The 19,592-nt window shown below is 38.8% G+C and overlaps 1 long non-coding RNA gene across 1 annotated transcript in view; it reads right to left on the bottom strand.

Moving 5' to 3' along the window:
• The window catches only part of LOC117314438 (uncharacterized), a 420,056-nt gene extending 411,689 nt beyond the window's left edge, over positions 1-8,367 (bottom strand). Inside the window, exon 1 of the long non-coding RNA XR_004529176.2 lies at positions 7,778-8,367. This is a non-coding gene — a long non-coding RNA (uncharacterized lncRNA). The remainder of the gene's footprint in view (positions 1-7,777) is intronic.
• Between the last annotated feature and the right edge of the window lie 11,225 nt (positions 8,368-19,592).

The raw sequence follows: 19,592 nt of genomic DNA, 5'->3' as shown, positions 1-19,592 counted from the left end.
CCATGTAAATCACATATTAACCTCAATCCTCATTTTCTACCATCAGGATAGATATCTGTGTCCAGTATTTGGATATAAGATAATGCCTTCCAGGTGTTCCTTAGCTTAATATCTAGTAGGACGAATCATCACCAGGAAATATACCTTATTCAAATATAGAGGAAAGCCAGGAAAATTCCAGGGGAATGGAGACTCTCAGCCACATCCTCTCAACTTTCTGTATTGTTATCTTTTTAAACAACAAGATCGCTTTCCTCCTTGCCACCCTTGGGTCTTGACAAAGATAAGTTGTTCCTACCACCTTTCAGGAAGTCATCCAGCCTGAGTTGAATCTATGTGTGAATAGGATACAGAGATGCAGCTTCAGCCTTCTTTGGCCTCAAAGTTCATACTTCAGCAGTACCAAAGTACCTATAGTTTATACCTCCATGCCTATGTCCTTCTTTCCTCTGCCTGGAAAACCTGCCCTCAATACCATGTCCCTTTTTATCTAGTTATTTCCTGCTTGTCCTTCAAGTCTCAGTTCAGGTTACTTCCTCAAGGAAGCCTTCCCTGACTACACTAGGCTAGGTATGGCAACCCTCCCTATAATTCCCATAGGACACTGTGCTACCTCTATCATCACACATCACATATTAAAATGATGTATTTTCCTGTCTCCCCTAGATTATTAGCTCTGAAAGTGCAGGGATTATGTCTTACTCTTCTTAATTTCCTCAGTTCCTAACACAATGCTGAACAAAACGTAGGTGCTCGATATATGTGTAATGAATTGATCAGCCCAATAACTTCTGCTTAGGAAGACACAGAGATAATAAGGCAGGGGAATATCCATAGGCAATACACTTAACATTTGTCTAGAGCAGCAGCAGGGCATGGGTAACAGTGAAACTGTGAAGAGGCAGGGCAAGGTCAAAAAGGTTCTGAAGGCCCCAGCGGGCAGCGGGATTCTGAAGAGGGGGAGGAAGAGGGACAGAAGACATGGCCCTGACTTTCATCCATTGAAGGCATGAGCTCAGTCTAGCACATTAAGAAACAAACTGAAAATATAAACCAATTCAGAAAAATTCATGAACAACAAGAGGTTAGGATGGTCACTCAGAGTATATAACTAACTTGTCAAAAAGGACATACTCTTGGGACTTCCCTGGTGGCGCAGTGGATAAGACTCCATGCTCCCAGTGCAGGGGGCCCAGGTTCCATCCCTGGTCAGGGAACTAGATCCCACACGCATGCCACAACTAAGAGTTCGCATGCCACAACTAAGGAGCTGGTGAGCTGCAACTAAGGAGCCCACGTGCTGCAACCAAGACCCAGTGCAACCTAATTAATTAATTAATTAATTTAATAAAAAAAGACATACTCTTGCCAAGAAAGACCGCTGGACTGGATGGGCCACAATAAAACACTGTGGAATCTGAATCTTGAAGCACATTTTGCTGGTAATGGCACTTTTGTTACTAACTGTGAAACTGTGCACCTCAGATTGGAACTTGAACCCACGTGCCGGGACTCAAACCTGGCCAAAACTCACGGTCTTCTAACTGAGATCACACACCTGGTTTTAGGACTTAATGATGTTCAGGTTCTTGATGTCTCATGGCAGAAAGGATTCGGTGAGAGACAAAGTGATAGGTAAGAAGTGGATTTATTTAGAGAGAAACACACTCCACAGACAGAGCGTGGGCCATCTCGGAAGGCAAGAGAGGCACAAGGGTATGGGGTTGTCATTTTTATAGGGGTGAGTAATTTCATAGGCTAATGAGTGGGAGGAGTATTCCAGCTATTTCAGGAAGGGGCGGGGATTTCCAGGAATTGGGCCACGACCCACTTTTTGATCCTTATGGTCGGGCTTGGAACTGTCATGGCGCCTGTGGGTGTGTCATTTAGCTTGCTGATGTGTCACAATGAGCGTATACTGAGGCTCAAGGTCTAGTGGAAGTTGACTTGCCTGCCATCTTGGACCCATTTGGTTCTAATCAGTTTATGTCACGTCCTCAGGCTCTGTCATTCTTTCAAAGGTTGTGACCTGCCCCCTTCCCTCCTGTTTCAACTGGATGATTTTCCATTTGAAAGTCCTGGCTTATCAGGAGAGAGTGAGAGCATCTCATTTTTCACTTAGCCACCACCAGCTTTATTCACCACCATAGTCACATTCTTACTTCTGCGTAAAACGGGCAGAATAAAGTTTGGAAAAAATTCAAAGCATTAAGTATCAAGATCTCTATTAAGACAACCTAAATCAGAAGTTACATACAACTTACATTATCTCCACGACTATGAACTCTTTTTGTTGACTAATTAGCACCCAGTACAAGAGGTTCATCATAACAACAGAGAGAAAATTTGCTTTGCAAAATGTATTTATTGTTGTTTTATCTTTTTGTTTGTTTGGGGTTTTTTGGCCATGCCATGCAGTTTGTGGGATCTTAGTTCCCTGACAGGGATTGAACCCGGGCTCCCACAGTGAAAGCGCTGAGTCCTAACCACTGGACTGCCAGAGAATTCCCTGCAAAATGTATTTTATCATGAAAAGAAATAGCTAAGTCAGAATTTTTTTAATGTATTATTTTCTAATACAAATTCCAGAAGATGTTAGGAAATAAGGGTTACCTGTAGGGTTCTGGGGTCAAATAAATTTCAGAAATACTGAATTAAATACAGACAGACAGGCTTCTTTACTGAAGGACTTCTCAGAGTAGTTATTATGTTAACATTCATTATAAATCTCTAACAGGATAGTATCTTATGCAGTAGTTTGTCAACTTACTTGAAAGCCCTTTTTCATAGCATATACTTTGGGAAACTAGGCTAAATTTCTAGAAAGGCGACTGGATATTCCTGAACCAGTTAGTTGGCCAGTAGCTAGCGACCCACGATGTAAATGGTAGATACCAGTCTCTGAAACCATATGCTGGCTTCACAGCTGTCAGTCCCCTTACAATACATGATAACCCTGGGCATGGTCTGCTCCCAGCTTCCCAGAAACCCCACAGAGTGGCAGATGCCAAGAAGAATCAGCTGCAGTCAAGTGACCTGCATCCTTGGGCAGGAGGAATGGGAAGGTAAGTAGTGCAATCAAACACACTAACATGTCAATATTGCCAAGGAAATCTTAACAGATATCCATTATCCAGTCACCCACCTTTCACTAGATTGAAATATCAAAGGAAAGCAAGACTGCACCCGAATTTTAAATAGATCATCTAGTTTTATTCCAAATGGAATTAAATTGAAATTATGGATCAAAAGTGCCCTAAGGAAAATCTTCTAAAAATTCTGGGCACATAAGTTAATTTGGAGGAAAGAAAAATAAGGAAAGGCAGCAGCACTAGAAAAATCACAGCCAATTGCAGAACGGGCTGGAAAGTCAGCCAACAGGAGCTGGAGATAAAGCTGTAAGAGACAAACCACGGTAGACTCCACTAATTTTCTGGGTCCTGCTTTACACAGAGCTCCGTTGTAAGGAAAGCAGCCACTGCCGACGGATCACACACAAGTTGCTTCACACTGCAGGGCAAGTGACCCTACCACACGGGCCACAGCTAAATGGACTGGAGATGGAGCTGAACTCAAAGGTGGCCATCTGTAGACCAGCCACAGTGAAGACAGGCCAGGATGGAAATCTTACTCCCCCTTGCTTTCTCATCTTTCAGATGGAAAATCCGATCTTCTTAATGGAAATGCCTCTAACTTTGAGAGAAGTTATGTGAACTGAAAGAATATAGGCATGAATAGAGAAAAAGATTTACCTAACTATACCATTCTACTCTATCTTATTTCTCTTCAAAGTCTAGAAATTCTCAACCACATCTACTGATTTCCTCTATTCAAAATGTTCAGTTAATGCACTTTGTATAATGAAATTCTCAGTTTTCTCATTCCCCTTAATAAAGGGTTAGTATCTTAAAAATGTGGAGTTGTAGAAGGAGATACATTTCACAACTATTAGCCACGGAGGAGGGGAATATTCTTACATGATTTGGTTTCTTATTTATTCTAAAAACAGATAAATTTTTCAAACTCAATTTCCCAAAAGTTTCAAATATAACCATTGATTTCAATTTTCTTCTATTCTTTATCAAGCTTCAAAACAGAAGCTGACTGCCCATCCTATGTCTGGGTGGAAGATGGAGAGCCAAAATAAATAGAAGCCATGGATAACCCAGAGCCATATGCATATTCCATTTTTCCTAAAATTTCTATTGTCCATGAAGTAACTCTCCAGGCACAATCAGGTCATTGATACATGAGGTAAGATGATTACAACACTATATCAGTGGAAGCCAAAATTAGACCCGGTGTAACTTAAAATAAAGCATTGTTTGTAATACATTAACCTATATTTTTTTGCATTCTGTAAGTACCATGATAATATGCAGTACCTCCTCCAAATTTATTGGAACTGTTCATCAATTTTCAAATCACATTACATTTTTAAATAGGCTTTCATAAAAATTAGTCATTTTCCCCAATGAGGCCCTTTCTTTATTTATAATTCATTTCAAAAGATTACATAAAAATAGATATATTACCCCCAAATTTACAAAATGTTGCCAATCTCCAGACAAGTAGCTGCACACACTTGCAGTTCTAATACGGCTTCTCTTGCTCTGTCCAGTAACCAGTTTCTACTGTTGGAAGTCAGCTCCAAGCAGCCTTTTGTTTGTTTGCATCTGCCAGAGGCAAGGCCAGAGGGCCCGGATGTATAAAAGTATCTCACATTCAGAAGGAAGCCCTCAGGCCTTTGTGCCAGTAGATGTGCAAAGAAGCTTAAGTAAGTGTGGGAAAACAGCAACTGTGGATCAGAATTTGCCATAAGGCAAGACCTAACACAGTTTTTTGTTGTTGGGTTTTTTTTTTTTTTCTGGTTTTCCACAGACAGATGGAATAACAGCATAATAGGCTAGGCAAAGGGTCTCCTGAGCTATTCTCTCCATTGTACACACACAACGGAGACAGTAAAGACACAAAGAGACAGTACTTAGGAAGGAAGTGTCTCCTTAAGAGCAAAGCCCTCTACTGTTCATTATTTTCATCAAAAAGTTGGAAAGAGGATTGGTGCAAAATGCTACTATGCTTCCCCCTGGAAGGGCAGTACATTTGTTTCTGAGGGTCAAACTTGCCCCATGGGTACCAGTCTTCACTCTCTGCGCAAAGACAGGCACTAGGGAAAGGACAGCCAAGACTTTTGTAAGGCTGTATCTTAGCTCAGTGTCACCTAAAGACCTAAATCATGCCCTTTGGAAAAACAGCTGGATATCAGCCGCTGGACATCATCAAGGCAAAGGACAACCAAAAGAGCCACAAGAAAGGTTTTGGCCACACCCCTCCAGCCGAACCATAGCTTTACAAGAAAACTGAATTGTCACCTGAAATAACTGAGAACAGGGACAGAGAAAGTTCCTAAAATATTCTCTATTGCTGCCTCACCAAGTACATTTTTTTTGAATTTTATACAGCAGGTTCTTATTAGTTATCTGTTTTATACATATTAGTGTATATATGTCAATCCCAATCTCCCAATTCATCCCACCACCACCACTCTCGCCCCCCGCTTCCCCACCTTGGTATCCATACGTTTGTTCTCTACGTCTGTGTCTCTATTTCTGCCTTGCAGAAACAATGGTTCATCTGTACCATTTTTCTAGATTCCACATATGTGTATTAATATACAATATTTGTTTTTCTCTTTCTGACTTCCTTCACTCTGTATGACAGTCTCTAGGTCCATACACGTCTCTACAAATGACCCAATTTCGTTCCTTTTTATGGCTGAGCAATATTCCATTGTATATACAAAGTACATTTTTTAAATCACTGTTAAATTGTGACTGCTAAACAAGTGAAGAAAGAATGGATAGCAGAAAAGACACCCTTTTCTCAAAATGACTTAAAGAGCTGAAATAAGATTGGCCATGAATTTGTCATTGTTGAAGCTAGGAAATGGAGGCATGGGGCTTCAGTATACTATTTTGTCCACTTTTTTGTACATGTTTGAAATTTTCTATGATGACAATTTTTTTATTATTTTATATTTGTATAACTTTTCAGTTTTTCAAACAAAATATAGCATTGCTATACATAGTATAATGCTCATTTTTAAGTTTTTTTTTTAATCTGAGGTTAAGAAAATAGCCTGATTAAAATAAGAATCTACTCCCAAACACAATTATTCCCATAAAATAAGTTGCCTGTAGACACCTAAGAGGGAATAATGCAACTATATTATCCTTTCAGAGAGGTTTAAAAGGGATTTGGGCAGTTCTTCTAAAGTTTTTCTAAGTTTTTCTAAGGAATATGATCTTAAGTCAAAATCTGTGATATGGAAAGAAACTAAAAATCACTATATTCCTATCCACTGAGAAGCTCTGCCCAAAAGCAATGTCTCTAAGAAAGTCATCTGCTTTCTAGTGTCCAGTAATGTAGACTGATATATTCAAAACACACTGCAGCATAATTTCAATTTATTCTCCGCATAAATGTTTCAGTTCAAAGAGGAAAGCCTTTTTTTTTCTCTTTGCCAGCCTACTTCTATATGTCTGTACACACTCTGAGTGTCGTGTATATGATCCTTTTCTTAATTAGATTTTTTCCCAGCTTTACTGAGGTATAATTGACAAATTTAAATTGCATATATTTAAGCCATACAATTTGATGTTTATACATATATATAAATTACCACAATCCAGCTAATTTTGAAGTTATTCAGCAGTAATATTCAAGCACTAAAGATTTATTTTAAAGCCCTTATTTTTTCAAGCAGGTTCCATTTACGTCATTCAATTGAAGAAAACTTTTATGATTTAATGCTACCAATATATAGTAATGCCTGTGGGCCAGGAACTACAATAACATGGCTTTATATAAGACTAATGAGACAAGATTTCCAGTTAAGCCTAAAAGTGATATTTGGAGTGAAATACATAATAGTTTAGAGAAATGGCTGGATTGGTTTTGCCTAGGTTAATTAAAGTAATGAAATAAAATTTTTTCAAGAATAGGTAGTGACAATTTTCAGCACATCAACTTAAACAATAACGAAGAGATATCCTCCACTCTGTTAAGAAGGGGAGGTAAAAATAAAAATTGTCATTAGAAATCTTATCTAAAACATTAGAAAAAAAATGAAAAATGTTGCCATTTACAATCATCAGTACAATAAACGCATTGTGTCCAGCAGAGGAATCCGAAACAAGTATTCAGAAATCAGAAAGACAATACTGTTGCCTGCATAAGTACATTTGACGGTGAGACATGTAAATAGACACTGACAATCAGTGCTCCCCTCATTAAAAATACAAAGTTGGGAGAAGACTGAAATGTAGTTTCCCTGGCAAGCTCCCTATTCATTACTATAAAACTTAATATTTTAACGTTCATATACCAGGGGTTCTATGATTATGATTTCAATTCTAAGAATATAATTTTAATAAATAATAACATTGCTATCTATTAGTAATGATTTAAAATATGTAATCTAGTTGATTCGTTGATGTATTACCTGTATTTTCTCACAAAACAAAACTGAAAAATGTTCACATCTGTTTTCATTATAGTCGACTTCATTTTTTCTCACTGTATTGAGAGCATCCACACCTGAGTATCATTCTCACCATCTTCTTATATTTTGTAAAGAAGAAAGAACTAAGAAGTGGTCAGTCTAGTAGCTCCCTGCAAACAACAATAACTCCCCATGGATCCAAGTAGGGGAGTTCAGGGGAAACAGCAATAGATGTACCACTTAGCCACACAGCATCACAAAAGTAGTAATTACCTACGAAATCTGCTGCCTCCCGCTCTTCTTTCTGGTTTGTTTTTTTTTTCTGTCTTCTGACATTTCCAGTGGTGTGGACCGTGAAACAAACAAGCCTCCCACTAGACCAAGGAGAATTAAAACAGACTTGTATATTGACATCTAAAAAAGAAGGGGAAAAAACAAAAAAAGAAAAACAAGGTAACATGAGGGGAAGTATTTCTATTATTGTGACACGAAATACAATAATAGATATAACTAAATATATGTTATTAGTTGAGTTGAGCATTAACTTCCATTGGTGTATATAGTGTGTGCTTCACTATATATAGTGCCATTGTCACTGGCAACGGACTTCTGATAAAAACCAAATTCCAGAAGCCTTCTCCAAATGCAATGAAAGAGGTTTCTGAATGGGATTCCAGTATATCTGTATCATTCCTCTCTCCCCAAAATGATAGCCATAATTCTTAATAATAATGGCAAATATTTACAGACAGGATCACAAATATTAATGCACAGTCATCTTATGAAGTAGGTACTACCATTATTCCCATGAATACAATGTTATTACTATGTGGTGTGACAGGTTAAGTGTGGCATCACTCAGCTCTTCCTGGAGGAGAGGAAGGACAAGGGAAATCTCCAGAAGATATACCTTGAGCTGAGACCTGGGGGGTAAGTCAGAACCCAACAGTTAGATGTAGGATGGGTGAAGGACATCCAGTCAGACGGACAGCACGTGCAAAGACAGAAAGGTACGGGTAGCTACACATGGCTGCAAGAAGTTATGTATGGCTGGAGCAGAGAAGAGCACTGGGGGCAGTGACTAGAAATAAAGTTGAAAAGAATGACAAAGACCTTGGCCCACCAGGCTAAGAAGTTTCAGTTTTACGCTTCAGACGCTGGAGAGTCACTGGGAGCCCTACAGACAAGTAGATGATGAGATCTACATTTTAGACAGATCACTCGTAGTAGTTTAAAAAACAGATTTAAGTGAAACCAAACTGAAAATAAAATAAGCAATTGAGAGTTTAGTTTAATAGTCAGACCAGGGTAGAAATGATGAGGGCTTGACTAAAGTAGGGGCTGGAGAGACAAAGAAAAGAGATCCTTAGGAGACATATGATGGAGAAATTCTATATAATTTCTCCAGTTCTAACGTCATAATTGTACTTCAAATGTGTTCACAAAGCACTTTTTTTTTTTTTTTTTTGCGGTACGCGGGCCTCTCACTGTTGTGGCCTCTCCCGTTGCGGAGCACTAGCTCCGGACGCGCAGGCTCAGCGGCCATGGCTCACGGGCCCAGCCGCTCCCCTGCATGTGGGATCTTCGCGGACCAGGGCACGAACCCGTGTCCACTGCATTGGCAGGCGGACTCCCAACCACTGCACCACCAGGGAAGCCCCCACAAAGCACTTTTTTACATATTATATCACTGATCCTTACAACAATCCTATGAAATAAGTAGGGAAAGTATTGTTATCTGATTTCTACAGATGAGGAAACTGAGGCTCAAAGAAATTAAGCGGCTTGCCCAAGTTCCCATGGCCAGAAAGCAGTGGAGCTGGGGATGGAATTCACGTTGTCTGCTTCCAAAGCCCCTTTACACATAAAACTCAAAGGCTTAACGGAAGGGCTCTACACAAAAGGGAAAAAAAAAATGCATGATGTTAGAGTTGCTCATCAAAAAAAACTGTGTCAAATCATCGTGTTAAGACAAAGTACGTGTTTTGTTACAGGGTAGAGTGTAAATAGCTCACTGAAATTCTGACCCTGAGAGGTGGGGGCCAAGCCTTTCACTGACTGAGCACCTTCCTGAGCTTCAGGAAGCTTCTTTAGGAGTGTGGTGCGAGCTCTTCATTATCTCAGTCCTGCTAGAGGTGGGAGACACATGACTTGGAAAGCTTAATGCTGGGCTCTCTTGTAATTTCCTCAGACTTCTAACTTGACCATAAACGTGAAAAGGGTTTAATGTCCTATCATCTTTTTTTTTTTTTTTTTTTTTTTTTTTTTGCAGTATGCGGGCCTCTCACTGTTGTGGCCTCTCCCGTTGTGGAGCACAAGCTCCGGACGCGCAGGCTCAGCGGCCATGGCTCACGGGCCCAGCCGCTCCACGGCATGTGGGATCTTCCCAGACCGGGGCACGAACCCATGTCCCCTGCATCGGCAGGCGGACTCTCAACCACTGTGCCACCAGTGAAGCCCTTTATTTTATTCACCTTACCCAAACACAATCTTTTGCATATTTGTGAACAATTCTGCCCTCAAACAAACATACAGAATATATTATACACAGGGACTGATTTCCACCTTTGAAATACAATGTTTAATCTACTCAGATTGTCATCAATCTCTTCTTCCTATGTGCATCGTTTCTGCCGTATGGGTCACATAAAGACACGAAAGACAACTCTTTTAAATTACAACCAATTGATGTATTTTGTGTTGCTTTCCAGCCTTTGTGATTGATAACCCCTCTTTTAATTCTGAGAAGGGAGGTCTTCCCACTTGGCTACAGATTTCTTCAATAGCTGGGGAGGGGGAATTACTTTTCCTTGTCTCTGTTCATCTCTGTGCCCCACCCAGCAAGCACAGTTTTGGGGAAAAAACAGATGATACGTATTTCACTTAGTTAAATGTAATTGTCCTACTACTCTTTTCTGACACATAACCTGTCCATGGTAATCATTAGCCATGGAAAACCACTGTCCTGAACTATCAGTAAATATTCGTTGTTTTATAATTTTCACCTATATAGTAAAGATTCATAAAGAAAATATATATATATACATAAATATACATATATATATATATATATATATATATATATATAGTCCCTTTCTCAAGAGGGAAGAGCCAAAGATAAATCTAGGTTAATAGCAAACTTATCAGAGCTCCAACAGAAGCAAGAGGGGCTGGTACAGAGCAGACATCTCCAAAAAAAAAAGTGCTAAATGAATGTTAAATTAAAAGATTAGGGGGGCTTCCCTGGTGGCGCAGTGGTTGAGAGTCCGCCTGCCGATGCAGGGGACACAGGTTTGTGCCCCGGTCCGGGAGGATCCCACATGCCGCGGAGCGGCTGGGCCCGTGAGCCATGGCCACTGAGCCTGCGCGTTCGGAGCCTATGCTCCGCAACGGGAGAGGCCACAACAGTGAGAGGCCCGCATACCGCAAAAAAAAAAAAAAAAAAAAAAAAGATTAGGGCTTCCCTGGTGGCGCAGTGGTTGAGAGTCCGCCTGCCAATGCAGGGGACACGGGTTCGTGCCCCGGTCCGGGAAGATCCCACATGCCGCCCACGAGGCCCGTGAGCCATGGCCACTGAGCCTGCGCGTCCGGAGCCTGTGCTCCGCAACGGGAGAGGCCACAACAGTGAGAGGCCTGCGTACCACAAAAAAAAAAAAAAAAAATTAAAGATGGATATTTAGGGTACTAAAATCACTTCCATCAGGAAGCACCCCTGATTAGTTTTAGGACCTTCTAAGAGAGAAATAGTATTGGGGGCTTTCATTCCTATGTCAGAGGAACAAAAGGATCAAAAACAGAAAGAGTTTCTGGTCTTAATATTTTTAAGACATTAGCTGACTTAGCGATTTTTTCCTTGCATTTTTGCTATGATGAAATTGATTCTTATACTTAGCTTAAGTATAGATTATTAAAGTACAAATATGTATATTGTTTAACAGAGATGTTATTTTCATAGACCAAGCTTAATTGTGATTTATTCATTCTTAATTAATTTTTTATTGAAGTATATTTGATTTACAGTGCTGTGTAAATTCCAGCAAAATGATTTGGTTATACATACATAAACATTCTTGTTTTATATGCTTTTCCATTATGGTTTATCATAAGATATTTCATACAGTTCCCCGTGCTATACAGTAGGACCTTGCTGTTTCTCTATTTTATATATAGAAGTTTGCATCTGCTAACCCCGAACTCCCACTCCATCCCTCCCCCACCCCACCTCCCTCTTGGCCACCACAAATCTGTTCTCTATGTCTGTGAGTCTCTTTCGGTTTCACAGATAAGTTCATTTGTGTTATATTTTAGATTCCACATATAAGTGATATCGTATGGTATTTGTCTTTCTCTTTCTGCCTTACTTCAGTTAGAATGGTAACCTCTAGTTCCATCCATGTGGCTGCAAAAGGCATTATTTTGTTCTTTTTATGACGGAGTAGTATTCCACTGTATATATGTATCACATCTTTATCCATTCATCTGTTGATGGACATTTAGGTTGTTTCCAGGTCTTGGCCATTGTGAATAGTGCTGCTATGAACATAAAGGTGCATTATAGGGGTTTTTTTTTGAATTATAGTTTTTCCAGATATACACCCAGGAGGATTGCTGGATCATATGGCAACTCTACTTTTAGCTTTTTGAGGAAGCTCCATACTGTTTTCCATAGTGGCTGCACCAACTTACATTCCCACCGGCAGTGTAGGAAGGTTCCCTTTTCTCCACACCCTCTCCAGCATTTGTTATTTGTAGACTTTTTAACGATGACCATTCTGACTGGTGTGAGGTGGTACCTCATTGTAGTTTTGATTTGCATTTCTCTAATAAGTAGCAATACTGAGCATCTTTTCATGTGCCTATTGGCTACCTGCATGTCTTCTTTGAAGAAATGTCCATTTTTCTGCCCATTTTTCAATTGGGTTGTTTTTTGTTGTTGTTGTTGAGTTGTATGAACTGTTTGTATATTTTGGAGATTAAGCTCTTGTCAGTCGCAGCATTTGCAAATATCTTCTCCCATTCCGTGGTCGTCTTTTTGTTCTGTTTATGGTTTCCTTTACTGTGCAAAAGCTTGTTAAGTTTCATTAGGTCCCACTTGTTTATTTTTGCTTTTATTTCTACTGCCTTGTGATACTGACCTAAGAAAACATTGGTACAATGTATGTCAGAGAATGTTTTGCCCAGGTTCTCTTCTAGGAGTTTTATGGTGTCATGTCTTATGTTTAAGTCTTTAAGCCATTTTGAGTTTATTTTTGTGTATGGTGTGAGGGTTTGTTCTAAATTCACTGATTTCCATGTGGCTGTCCAACTTTCCCAACAACCCTTGCTGAAGAGACTTTTTCCCATTGTATATTCTTGCCTCCTTTGTCGAAGATTAATTGACTGTATAGACTATTCTATTCCATTCATCCATATGTCTGTTTTTGTGCCAATACCACACCATTTTGATTATTGTAACTTTGTATTATTGTCTGAAGTCTAGGAGGGTTATGTCTCCTGCTTTGTTCTTTTTCCTCAGGATTGCTTTGGCAATTCAGGGTCTTTTATCATTCCATATAAATTTTAGGATGATTTGTTCTAGTTCTGTGGAAAACGTCATGGGTAATTTGATACGGAATTGTAACTTGTTCTTGATTGCCATTGTATTTACACAGAACCAGCTTTACTCTCTGCCTATAAAAACTAATATGACCTAATATGGTATAATGCTATTGCCCAAATTTAAGATTATTCTTTTTTTTTTTTTTTTTTCCGGTACACGGACCTCTCACTGTTGTGGCCTCTCCCGTTGCGGAGCAACAGGCTCCGGACGCGGAGGCTCAGCGGCCATGGCTCACGGGCCTAGCCGCTCCACGGCACGTGGGATCTTCCCGGACCAGGGCACAAACCCATATCCCCTGCATCGGCAGGCAGACTCTCAACCACTGCGCCACCAGAGAAGCCCAACATTATTCTCTTTTTTTGAATTTTTTCATTTTATTTTATATATATATTTTTTATACAGGAGGTTCTTATTAGTTATCTATTTTATACATATTAGTGTTTATATATATCAATCCCAATCTCCCAATTCATCCCACCGCCAAATTTATGATTATTCTTTAAAGGAACAGTCCAAACTGAAATGGGTGTTATAAGGATCATTAGTATTCCCTGAGCTGTTAAGAGATGTTCCTGAAAGAAATGGCTCCATGGTTAAAAAAACTGGAAAATGCTGTTACTCCTTCCACTTAGAAAATCATATTTCAGTTAAGAATTCTATTTAACTATGTTTAACTCAGTGTTTCCCAAAAGTATTTGACCATGGAAACATTTTTGTCAAATAACATCTATTAACATCCTATGAAATCTTGGATAACACAGACTAAAACAATTCCCCCTTATTTTAGTAAGTGATTCAAAGCACAATTCAAGACAGGTGCCGTGTGCAAATAATTGAGTTACCAGAGTTAGGGGAAAAAAACTACAGACATAACTCGAAACTTATGCACCAGATTCAGGCATGCAGGGAAATTGACTTGGCTGCCAAAGAGGCCAGTGAAACGCTATGTCTAACTGTGAGAGGTAGAAAGAGATCTAGACTCCAGGTAACATTTGTGAAAAGGGAAGTGCAGAACTGACCTCAAGTGACTCTCCCTGTACACTAGACAACAATAATTAGATCAGATACAAAGGAAATCTCCAAGCCTGAAAGAAAACTGATGCCAAAAGGACAAGGTAAAGAACAACAGGGTCCCTGTCACCAGGCTAAGCTTTAGGGCTCAGTTACAATCCTACAAGGGAAACCATGGTACTCATCAGAAATCATGACCAACAATGGGTAGGAGAGAACTTTATCTACAAGGCAAAATTAGCACTCAAAGCTCATGGCTAGGATGCCAAGTCATAAAGATGATCAGCAAAGTAGTCACTAAATCCAAAAGCCAGGAAGGTGCACACGATGGCACGGCCACGTTGTTGATAGACATTCCTTGTCTCTGGAAGAACAGGCTCATGTGGTTAAGACTCGGCACAAAACTGAGAGGCATGAGTGGTTCTAGCTCTGAGAATATCAAAAGGCAGAGGCAGGAAAAATGAGGTAGAGGCTGGTATTTTGAGATTGCCATTCATTTCTTAGAAAGAAAAGGGGGGAAAAGTTGCTATGATTCAGAAAAGATTGACAGCCCTGTTCTTTTCTTCCTAAACCATTCCTATTCTTCCTTCGCTATTGTTCCCATTCTGCTCTCAAAAGACAATGAAAACGAGAACAAAAACATAACCTTCTCCCAAATTATCCATATAACGGAACAGAACATCTCAAAAGCACTCTGGCATGTGTTATTCTAGCAGAAAACCCTATTCTGTGGAATCACTGGCCTATCATGCTTACCAGGTCACCTAGTTCCACTGTCTTTCATTTAATTTAGTAGTCATTTATTACCTGCTTACTATGACTGCAGCAATGTAAAAGGCACAAAAGGAGAACCAAAGCAAACATAGGCTCTGGAAACTTAGAGACTAGTTAGAGTCAAGAATTTATAAAAGACAACTTACAGTCAAGTGCTAAATAGTCTCATCGTCATTCACTGTGAAAAGGTGAGGAATTCCTTCCTAAGTAAACATAGAAACCACAGAAGTTACAGTAGAAACTAGATATACCAACAGTTTCTACAGAAGTTACAGGAGAAACTGCTGATACATCTAGTTTTATGAAAACATTGATATATTTCCCCATATTCTATAATCCAAATTGCAAATGTAGGAGAAATAAGAAAATAAATTTAAGCTAGAACAATAGGAAAGAGTTTCATGAAAAGTAGTATTTGAGCTAAGCTTTGAAGGAAGAGCAGAAGACATTCCAAGTGGGAGACTGACATTCTGAGTGAGAGACTGAAAGAGCATGGCATGTGCAAGGGACAGAAAAGATATTAGCAGAGGTTTCATTTGGGGGATTATGGAAACAGCAATAGATGAGACCAAATTAGGAAGAACTGTATGTAGAAGAATGGGGAGTTGGGAATTGAGAGGCAGCACAGTTGTAAGTTCTTAAGGATAAACTCACAGGACCATTGAATCAGAGAACCTCAGGGTTATAAAGGACTTCAGAAATCATGTAATACAATTTCAACTCAGTGCAATAATAATACCCACATGTGATCATATAGCCACTGCCAGAAAATTTTCAGTGAGAGAAATCAAATGTTCCATCTCTCAAGAGAAAGACTCAAATTGTTAGAAATGTCTTCTTTGTGGAGTTATCATTGTTCTCTTAAATTGATCTATGAAGATATATAATATTTTTATATATGTCATCCCATTTGCACATGACGGGTAAGTGCCAAGAAGTTGGTGTTTATGGCACTGGTCAGCAGAATATATTAGATAGTGACTGTCAGTTCCAAAGAGATCCTAGCACACAGCTCCAGATCCACCTCAGTCCAAGAGACCACTAGAAACTGGGTCTATTCAGACAAACTCATTATTATCATGAGATAAATTCGTATCTGAACCTCTCCAAGTTGCTCAGAATTAGGCTGAGTTTGGTGTCACACAAAACATTAGGATTTTCCCCAAATGTAATCTAATTTCAAGAAGTAAAAGATGTAAGCAGCCTTTGGTCAAAATATACCTAGTTACAACATTCATGGACCATGTAATTTCTCCCTGCTGGTGAAAGAACGCAGATCTATTAAGGAATTTGTTGGTGATTCTGAAGCGTGTCAGAGTTTAGCATATTAGTTCCATTACACTTCTGCAACACTAGGCAATAAATGAGTTTCTACTTTAATTATAGGAAGACGGGTTGTTTTACATTTTTATTCCTTATTTTTTATCCATAAAGAGTCCCCATAGCAGGGCATGGAAAATCCATTCTCTTTGCAATACCAATTTTTCTACTGAATCAACTATTCTCCAAACCATATAAGTAACTGACTGTTGAGGAGGGAGAAGATTAAATATGCCACAGTGGTCCCTTCATAATCATATGAAGTAGGGTTTCTCAACCATGGCACTATCGACATTTGGGGCCAGATAATTCTTTATTGTGAAGGATTGTCCTATGCACTGCAGGACGTTTAGCAGCACCCCTGACCTCTACCTACTAAATGCCAGTAGCACCTTCCCTCTCCAGTCATGAAAATCACAAATATCACCAGGCATTGCCAAATATCCCTTGGGAGTCAAAACTGTCCCTGGTTGAGAAGCACTAATATAAAGATATGGTCTTGGTTAAAACCCACTCTGGGCTCTGCACTCCAGACACATTTCGAAAGTGATGGTTGGCTGCCTTTTCTGGCTCACATCCACATAAAATCTGCTGTTTATTCCAATCTCTTCATAGAAGAGTGTTAACACTCTGTTTCTTGACAAATGACTTTGATTATTAGATTGCACCACAATGTGCATCAAAGTACAAGGTCAGAGCTTGAGCTCCGCTGTCAAGACAACCGCTGCCTCTTCAAGCAAAAGGAAAAGCAAAGACTTGTAGGATGCCGGTTGAGTCAGAACCTTGAGCCAAAGGCAAGTGCGGTGGCCACGACTGAGCACCTGGCACTTCCCTATGAGAGCTGAATACTCAAGAAAATTGAGACTTCAAATGAGATTCCACCTAACAAGCTGCAATTTTGTTTCATTGGGGGAGAGTCAGGGATGAGTTAGGGGAAGAAACCAGAGGAGAATTCAACATGACAGTCCATTTGCTAATTCAGTGAGGAGGAGTCCAAGACAATCCTCAGAATTCGACAAGACAAAAGCATCATTATCTATAATTACTGCTTACCAGTAGCACGGATTGATAACAAGCTTCCTCTGCCAATCTTACCCCGCCATTATAAGAAGAGGTGATTAAACTAATTAACAAATCAACTTTTCTGTGCAACAGTGGGTTCAATAGCAGAAAATAACGAGAAAAGCTAGTTATTTGAAGGGATGAAATGAGATAGAAATCTGAAGTTAACAACAATATGGATAGGGACCTTGACTAATTGGCAAACATATACATTTTGACATTAGAAAATCTGCACATTGGGAAATACTGGACTATTTGTTTAAAGCCACAGTTTAAATAGAAAATGCTTTATTTGAACATGAAAAGTATATTAATTATAACAATCATGCACAGCTCTGTATATGTGACACGCACAAATATAAAATAATACCTCACTATCGAGAAGTCAGATTGTCAGGAACCTCAGTCACCTTGGTCATGGATACTAAGTCAACAAGAATCCAAAAAGTCCTTTCAGCCATAAAGTCACACTACTCTATAGGAAGAGGCAAAGAACTACTACTCTCAGACCATTTGCTATATTCTGTACTCCTCTCAACTCCCTTATTCCTTTTTTTTTTTAATTGGAGTAGAGTTGATTTACATTGAGGTAGGCAGGGACACTGTGTTTTATAGCCCTGTCTCTAGTCTAATGTCTTTTATACACCATAGTAGGGGCTCCATAAACATCTTAAGCAGTGTTGACCAATGTGACAGGCACAACTACATGTGGCTACTGAGCACCTGAAATGTGCCTGGGGCAATTTTATTTAATTTTAATTATTTTAATAAAAAACTGATAATTTTCTCATTGGGAAACTTTAAAATGTATTTGGCTTTGTGAATCTATTTTTTAACTATAAAGTTTATGAAATCTAAGTAAAGAACAAGTATCTAATAAAAATTTTAGCACTGGAATTGAGATGTGCTATAAGAGTAAAATACACATCAGATTTCAAAGATTTGGTATGAAAAAACTAATATAAAATACATTGTAATATTTGTACATTAATTACATGTTGAAATGATAATACTTTTTACATATTGGGTTAAATAAAATAAATCATTAGAGATAATTTCACCTGTTTCTTTTTGCTTTGTTTAACTTGACTACTAGAAAATTTTAAATTACAAATTTGGCTATTCAATAGGACTAGTCTATAGAGTGAATGAATGATATACAACATACAGCAGCATAGCAGAAGCAGTAAGAGAATACTCACAGCAACCAAAAATAACATCTACTACTTGAGGGAGACCAAAAAAATCAACCAAGCACAGTTATCTGGAGACATTTAAAGTTTGAGTATATATCTCGACCTATTTCAGAGGGTCCTAACGGTTCTACAGTTATTTATGTATTAAAACTCAACCACAAAAAAAGGGGGGTATTCTATCTGCCTACTGTGTTTAAGAAGACATGATGCTGAATCTTGTAAATATTTTAATATTTAACAATAAGCTCCATTTATCTAAATATTTCACTAATATTTAACAATTCCCACAATAACCTTATAAGATAGCTATTAGTATCAACTTTCTCATTTTGTAGGTAAGGAAACTGGGACTTAGGTTAAGTATAATTTGTCAAGGTTATATATATTTACTACGATAGTCTATTACCTCTATTACAATTCTTTTCCAGTATTTACATGTATCTGTGCTTGACCAAAGTGCTGTTCTCTTCTGTCTTTGAATATTGTCGCCTTTAATGGCCGGGAGAGGTTTAGCCAAATCAACCCTGGGGATGAAAGTTCTGCCAGATGTCTCATGTAGACCTCCATCACATCCTCAAACATTAGTAAATTAAGTCCTGTTGATGGAGGGTCCATAAGGAGACTGCCTTATAAGGTCTTTCTCTTAATTTCTGGTTAAGAGTTGCAAAATTTCTAAAATTCTCTCTGCTTCTTCCACATGGTGGATAATATCCTTAGCAAAGACTTAACAATGACACGTGAAACCGTGAATGTGATATTTGTACTGCATTACCTGGTAATGACATACTCAAAAAAAAGATAAATATTGTGATTTTTTTCAGGTAAGTAAAAATTATCCTTAATCTCTGTGGCTTCCGCTAATATATAAAAGGTTCCACTCAGTGAAAGGTTAGTGAGAAGAATTAAGATGTTTTAGGACACCTAAAAAGATAAAAGGCTGATTGAGACTAGAAGAGGGTGACAACTAAGAAGGCTAAATAATTAAGCCAACAGGTTGAATGAAGAGAATCAGGAATCAGAAGGCAAAATGCTACAGAAAGATCAAAAGATTTAAACCCCATGTGAAATACAAGGGACGTGAAACTGAGCAGCTTAATAAGGAACTGATTTAGAGAAGTAATAGCAG

The sequence above is a fragment of the Tursiops truncatus genome, chromosome 12 (assembly GCF_011762595.2).
Source record: "Tursiops truncatus isolate mTurTru1 chromosome 12, mTurTru1.mat.Y, whole genome shotgun sequence".
NCBI classification, from domain to species: domain Eukaryota; kingdom Metazoa; phylum Chordata; class Mammalia; order Artiodactyla; family Delphinidae; genus Tursiops; species Tursiops truncatus.
This window is presented reverse-complemented; position numbering and strand designations above follow the sequence as displayed.